This window comes from Anomaloglossus baeobatrachus, chromosome 8 (assembly GCF_048569485.1).
Source record: "Anomaloglossus baeobatrachus isolate aAnoBae1 chromosome 8, aAnoBae1.hap1, whole genome shotgun sequence".
NCBI lineage: Eukaryota > Metazoa > Chordata > Amphibia > Anura > Aromobatidae > Anomaloglossus > Anomaloglossus baeobatrachus.
In genome coordinates this window covers 29,202,690-29,210,418 of record NC_134360.1, presented here as the reverse complement: position 1 = coordinate 29,210,418, position 7,729 = coordinate 29,202,690, and the positions used below count along the sequence as shown (strand labels likewise).

At 43.8% G+C, this 7,729-nt stretch overlaps 1 protein-coding gene across 1 annotated transcript in view; it reads left to right on the top strand.

Annotated features, from left to right (window-relative positions):
- The first annotated feature begins 552 nt into the window (after window positions 1-552).
- TAFA4 (TAFA chemokine like family member 4) overlaps window positions 553-7,729 on the top strand; it is a 327,199-nt gene continuing 320,022 nt past the window's right edge. The window contains exon 1 of the mRNA XM_075321396.1: window positions 553-1,052. The gene's annotated coding sequence lies outside the window, so the exon portion shown is untranslated. The remainder of the gene's footprint in view (window positions 1,053-7,729) is intronic.

Here is a 7,729-nt window from a genome sequence, read left to right as displayed (position 1 = left end):
GGCAGAGAGGAGGCAGAGAGGAGGCAGAGAGGAGGCAGGGAGGAGGCAGAGAGGAGGCAGAGAGGAGGCAGAGAGGAGGCAGGTAGCAGGCAGAGAGGAGGCAGAGAGGAGGCAGTGAGGAGGCAGGGAGCAGGCAGAGAGGAGGCAGGGAGCAGGCAGAGAGGAGGCAGGGAGCAGGCAGGGAGGAGGCAGGGAGGAGGCAGGGAGGAGGCAGGGAGGAGGCAGGGAGCAGGCAGAGAGGAGGCAGGGAGCAGGCAGGGAGGAGGCAGGGAGCAGGCAGGGAGGAGGTAGGGAGGAGGCAGAGAGGAGGCAGGGAGGAGGCAGAGAGGAGGCAGGGAGGAGGCAGGGAGGAGGCAGAGAGGAGGCAGGGAGCAGGCAGAGAGGAGGCAGGGAGCAGGCAGAGAGGAGGCAGAGAGGAGGCAGAGAGGAGGCAGGGAGCAGGCAGAGAGGAGGCAGGGAGCAGGCAGATAGGAGGCAGCGAGGAGGCAGGGAGGAGGCAGGGAGGAGGCAGAGAGGAGGCAGAGAGGAGGCAGGGAGCAGGCAGAGAGGAGGCAGGGAGGAGGCAGGGAGGAGGCAGGGAGGAGCTGCATGATCTTTGTCTGCTCCAATCAGTTCTGTGTGCACACCAGGCTTGTTAGTGTCACTCTGGATTCAAAGCAAAGCATCTGTCCAGGGCTCAGTGTGCAGCTCCAGGAGCCAAGGGGCAGCACAGGCAGAGCCCAGGGCACTGCTCCACACCTGCCTGCAGTGTGCCCCTCGCTGGGCAGCCTCCTGCCCTCCCTACACTGGCACTTTTCTCCACCAAGCCTGGATTTAGTGGAAGCAATCAAGCCTGGATTCTGCTCTTGGCACTTGTATCTGATCAGCTGAGGATGAGACTATTAAGACTCTTGGATCTGTCTGGATGAGAGTAACTTTTCTCAGCCCCCAGCACCTGAGCATGCCAGCCTGAGGGTCCTCACACTATGTGATCACTGGGCAGCGCCATGGCACAAGGGCACCTGCCAGCTCTCCCCTGGCTGCAGATACAGAGTAACTGACCCTTCTGATCAGTAAGTTCTTGTTCTGTGTGATTATATCTGTTTAATTATTGACCACAATAAGAATGTTCTTGTATAAAGCAATGCCCTTGTGAATTGTTACATTGTTGCCTCCTTCTTGCTTTTATTTGTAAATAAAGCACAGATAATTGTAAAGGTCTTGCTGCTTCTAGGCTCCGATCTGTGCGTCTTGTCGCATGTTGTCACCGATCCTGTTCAACTTTTGCGTCATAATTTATGAGACATTTTTATACCATTGCCATATTTATCTGCTTCATTTCCCCATGGGGGGGGGGGGGTGTCAGTAATTGCATTCACTGCATGTACAGATCCATTTATAGATAATTAGGGCTTAAAAAGCCACGTGTTATCCAGTTTTACTAATATGTCATATCTAATGTCCCCAAAGCTGGTGAAGGTGAGAGGAGTTTGTCATTCGGTTTGGACTTCTATATACTGCTGCAATACATTATAGTGATGCGACCCCAACAGGATAAGTGGTAAATTCACCTCCACCACCACATCATAAGAATGATACCCCCTCCATGACTAGTGCTGGAGGCAAAAAGGAGGCAGCCGGTCCCATCCCAGTCTGACTGTGTGCCCCTACAGATCCACTGTGTGCCCCTACAGATCCACTGTGTGCCCCTACAGATCCACTGTGTGCCCCAACAGATCCACTGTGTGCCCCAACAGGTCCACTGTGTGCCCCTACAGATCCACTGTGTGCCCCAACAGATCCACTGTGTGCCCCAACAGGTCCACTGTGTGCCCCTACAGATCCACTGTGTGCCCCTACAGATCCACTGTGTGCCCCTACAGATCCACTGTGTGCCCCTACAGATCCACTGTGTGCCCCTACAGATCCACTGTGTGCCCCTACAGATCCACTGTGTGCCCCTACAGATTCACTGTGTGCCCCTACAGATCCACTGTGTGCCCCAACAGGTCCACTGTGTGCCCCAACAGATCCACTGTGTGCCCCAACAGATCCACAGTGTGCCCCAACAGGTCCACAGTGTGCCCCTACAGGTCCACTGTGTGCCCCTACAAATCCACTGTGTGCCCCAACAGATCCACTGTGTGCCCCAACAGATCCACTGTGTGCCCCTACAGATCCACTGTGTGCCCTTACAGGTCCACTGTGTGCTCCTACAGACCACTGTGTGCCCCTACAGGTCCACTGTGTGCCCCTACAGGTCCACTGTGTGCCCCTACAGATCCACTGTGTGCCCTTACAGGTCCACTGTGTGCCCCTACAGATTCACTGTGTGCCCCTACAGATTCACTGTGTGCCCCTACAGATCCACTGTGTGCCCCTACAGATTCACTGTGTGCCCCTACAGGTTCACTGTGTGCCCCTACAGATTCACTGTGTTCCCCTACAGATTCACTGTGTGCCCCTACAGATCCACTGTGTGCCCCTACAGATTCACTGTGTGCCCCTACAGGTTCACTGTGTGCCCCCACAGATTCACTGTGTTCCCCTACAGATTCACTGTGTGCCCCTACAGATTCACTGTGTGCCCCTACAGATTCACTGTGTGCCCCTACAGGTCCACTGTGTGCCCCTACAGATTCACTGTGTTCCCCTATAGATCCACTGTGTGCCCCTACAGATCCACTGTGTGCCCCTACAGATCCACTGTGTGTCCCTACAGATCCACTGTGTGCCCCTACAGATCCACTGTGTGTCCCTACAGATCCACTGTGTGCCCCTACAGATCCACTGTGTGCCCCTACAGATCCACTGTGTGCCCCTACAGGTCCTTCTGAGGATCCACTGACACAGGCGGCCGCTGCAGACGCGGCTCTTGGCTTAGGAGCTCCTGTGGGTGAATTGTGAGTGGATTTCCCTTCGTGTCTGCGGAGCCCCGTGGAGAGCGGATTACAGGGGCCGCGTCTCATCTCTCCTCTTTGATGTGTGTTGTAGAGTCACATCTGTGCGGAGGTCTCCAGGCTGCAGGGCTCCTCTACACTCCAGAGACAGAGGAAGGGGTTAATTGCTCCTTTTAGTAATTGGCTTCAGTGTCAAATAATGTACAGAAATCAGATTATCAGCCCCAGAGGCACAAATACTGAGGAGGGACCCTGTGTGCAGCATGTACAATGCTGGAAAGTATCTATCATCTATCCCTCTATCTATCCCTCTATCTATCCCTCTATCTATCCCTCTATCTATCCCTCTATCTCTCCCTCTATCTCTCCCTCTATCTCTCTATCTATCTATCCCTCTATCTATCCCTCTATCCCTCTATCTATCCCTCTATCCCTCTATCTATCCCTCTATCTATCTATCCCTCTATCTATCTATCCCTCTATCTATCTATCCCTCTATCTATCTATCTATCCCTCTAACTATCTATCCCTCTATCTATCTATCCCTCTATCCCTCTATCTATCTATCTATCTATCTATCTATCCCTCTATCTATCTATCCCTTTATCTATCTATTCCTCTATCTATCTATCTCTCTATCTATCTATCCCTCTATCCATCTCTCTATCCATCTCTCTATCCATCTCTCTATCCCTCTCTCTATCCCTCTATCTATCCCTCTATCTATCCCTCTATCTATCCCTCTATCTATCCCTCTATCTATCCCTCTATCTATCCCTCTATCTATCCCTCTATCTATCCCTCTATCTATCTATCCCTCTATCTATCTATCCCTCTATCTATCTATCTATCCCTCTATCTATCTATCCCTTTATCTATCTATCCCTCTATCTATCTATCCCTCTATCTATCCCTCTATCCCTCTATCTATCCCTCTATCTATCTATCTATCTATCTATCCCTCTATCCCTCTATCTATCTATCCCTCTATCTATCTATCTATCTATCTATCCCTCTATCTATCTATCCCTCTATCTATCTATCTATCCCTCTATCTATCTATCCCTTTATCTATCTATTCCTCTATCTATCTATCCCTCTATCCCTCGATCTATCTATCTATCCCTCTATCTATCTATCTATCTATCTATCCCTCTATCTATCCCTCTATCTATCCCTCTATCTATCTATCCATCTATCTACTATCTTTCTATCATCTATCTGTGGAGACATGAACGTCATCCTGGCACTTACATAATTATTCTGTATTTGTGTGTATTATGCAGTCATACATAGCAGGTTGCACCTGTTCACACTTGCTTTGTTCTGTTTGGAGGTGCTAATTTGATTTGTTTTCTATCTATCTACCTACCTATCATCTATCTGTGGAAACACGGGGGTCACATAGGTCTTGGCACTTACAGAATTCTTCTGTATTTTTTTATTTGTGTATTCTGCTGTAATAGCAGTTTGCACCTGTTCACACTTGCTTTGTTCTTTCCCTGTATTGTCTATCTACACTACTATCTATCTATCTATCCTTCTATCTATCTATCTATCCTTCTATCTATCTATCTATCTATCTCTCTCTCTATCTATTTCTTGAGCATATACTTGTTTTGGGCTCTGTCCACTAGTCAGTGCTGAAAAGAGATTTTGCCTTGACTCTTTCTGTGCATTTGGACAACTTTCCCCCCCTAAAAAAAACTCTTCTCTGTGTCCTCTTCATATTTTACTCCTGTTGGAATCCAAATAAAGCGAAAATAACAATTGTTGTAAATATTTGTATAATACTTTCATAAATATCAACAGTGCAATATACACAGAATAGATAAAAAGCAATAGATGGATAGAGAGAGATGGATAGATAGATAGAGGGATAGATAGATAAATAGATAGATAGATAGATAGAGGGATAGATAGATAGATAGATAGAGGGATAGATAGAGGGATAGATAAATAGCTAGCTAGCTAGATAGATTGAAAAGGAAGGCAGCACTTCAAAAGTAACAAAAAAGTGGACTTTGTTAGCACATGTAGCAACATTTCGGTTGTTAGCCAACTTTTGTCAAGCAGTGTAGCACACTACATCTAATTATTTGCCTTGGATAAAGTTGTTTTGCACCCATGATAGATAGATGGATAGATAGATGGATAGATAGATAGATAGATAGATAGATAGAGGGATAGATAGATAGATAGAGAGATAGAGGGATAGATAGATAGATATAGAGATAGATAGATAGAGGGATAGATAGAGGGATGGATAAATAGATAGATAGATAGATAGAGGGATAGATAGATAGATGGATAGATAGATAGATAGAGGGATAGATAGATAGAGGGATATATAAATAGATAGATAGATAGAGGGATAGATAGATAGATGGATAGATAGATAGATAGAAGGATAGATAGATAGATAGATAGATAGAGGGATAGATAGATAGAGGGATAGATAGAGGGATAGATAGAGGGATAGATAGATAGAGGGATTGATAAATAGATAGATAGATAGATAGATAGATAGATAGAGGGATAGATAGATAGATAGAGAGATAGAGGGATAGATAGATAGATATAGAGATAGATAGATAGAGGGATAGATAGAGGGATAGATAAATAGATAGATAGATAGATAGAGGGATAGATAGATAGAGGGATATATAAATAGATAGATAGATAGATAGAGGGATAGATAGATAGATGGATAGATAGATAGATAGAAGGATAGATAGATAGATAGATAGATAGAGGGATAGATAGAGGGATAGATAGATAGAGGGATAGATAGAGGGATAGATAGAGGGATAGATAGATAGAGGGATTGATAAATAGATAGATAGATAGATAGAGGGATAGATAGATAGATAGATAGATAGATAGATAGATAGAGGGATATATAGATAGATAGATGGATAGATAGAGGGATAGATAGATAGATAGATGGATGGATAATCAAATGGATATTTTTCTTGCTTGATAATACTTCTATCTCCTACAGCCACATACACATTACATGGCTGACACACACAGATGTAGCAGAGCTGACTTTGTCGTCTGCGTTGTTTGGACCCTGTGATGCGGCCTCTGATGATGGACGTGCGGTCGCTGACAGGCCCTCGGCCTCATATGTATAACCACACGGTATCATAGCAACACGTTGTGATATTTTGCGCCGTGCGCTGAGGACACACTTCTGGGCACGCGGCGCATTGATTTTCCTGCGCTGATTATGACGGATGATTTCAGACGGATGCATCGTAGCTCGCTGGATTTAATAATTAAATCAGATCAGTGTAATGATAGATTAATGGCTGCAATTAGCGGCCTGATTACACATAATTAATATTTTTTAACGCTCAGCTCAGAATGGATGAGTCAATATATGAACATATTGTATTCTCCTGCCATGATCTATTTATCTGTGGGTTATTTACCATTGTGACTCACATGGAGGGATGTAGCAGAGCTGAATTTGTCATTTATCAACAAGAAATCCTATATGGTGTGATCTGAGCTGACAGACTGAGCACTGCTACATCTGACAAACTCCTCTCTGCAACAGACACAGATATTTCTCCAGATCTCATATGGTTACAAGTATTACTAATTGTTAATGATTTACCATTGACAAAACATATAACAAAGAGACAACTTATCAATGGATGATACAAAGAAACAGAAGAGGATGTAGCAGAGCCGAGTTTATCATCTTACTCCAAGAAAACAGTATTAATGTAAAATAGCAATAACCTGCAGATTATGACATCATACATGCGGTATTATATAGTGCCACTATGGCGTATCACCCAATGTTACCAACACAGATAGAAGGATAGAAAGACAGATAGAAAGATAGATAGATAGATAGGTAGATAGATAGATAGAAAGATGGATAGAAGGATAGATAGAGGGATAGATAGATAGATAGATAGATAGATAGAAGGAAAAATAGATGGATAGAAGGATAGATAGAGGGATGAATTGATAGATAGATAGAGGGATAGATAGAAGGAAAGATAGATGGATAGATAGAAGGATAGATAAAAGATACATACATAGATAGAAGGATAGACAAATGGAAGATAGATAATAGTTAAAAGGATAGATAGATAAATAGATAGATAGAGGGATAGATAGAGGGATAGATAGATGGATATATAGAAGGATAGATGGATAGATAGATAGATAGATAGATAAATGGATATATAGAAGGATAGATGGATGGATAGATAGATAGATAGATAGAAAGATGGATAGAAGGATACATAGATAGATAGAGGGATAGATAGATAGATAGATAGATAGATAGATAGAGAGAAAGATAGATAGATAGATAGATAGATAGATAGATAGATAGAGGGATAGATAGATAGATAGATAGCTAGAGGGATAGATAGATAGATAGATAGATAGATATATAGAGGGATAGATAGATAGATAGATAGATAGATAGATAGAAAGATGGATAGAAGGATACATAGATAGATAGAGGGATAGATAGATAGATAGATAGATAGATAGATGTAGAGCAATATGTCTGGCTCCCTGAAGACCAATGTTCCCTACAGTGTAATATGTCTATCCATAATATAGTGACATTTTATATCTCGGGCCCATGGATAAATATACGGATGTAGCAGAGCTGATTTTGTACATTTTTATTTCGTATTCCATAATTTTGCAATACACCCGTTTCTTTTCTGCCCCCACGTCGCACCATTAATTACAGACCAACAGTAAAGGAGAGATTACCATATTCCATCTACTCACTCCAAACGACAAACTCAGCTCTGCTACCTGCATATGTTTTTTTTTCTGTCATTGCGCGCTGTTAATCGTGTTCT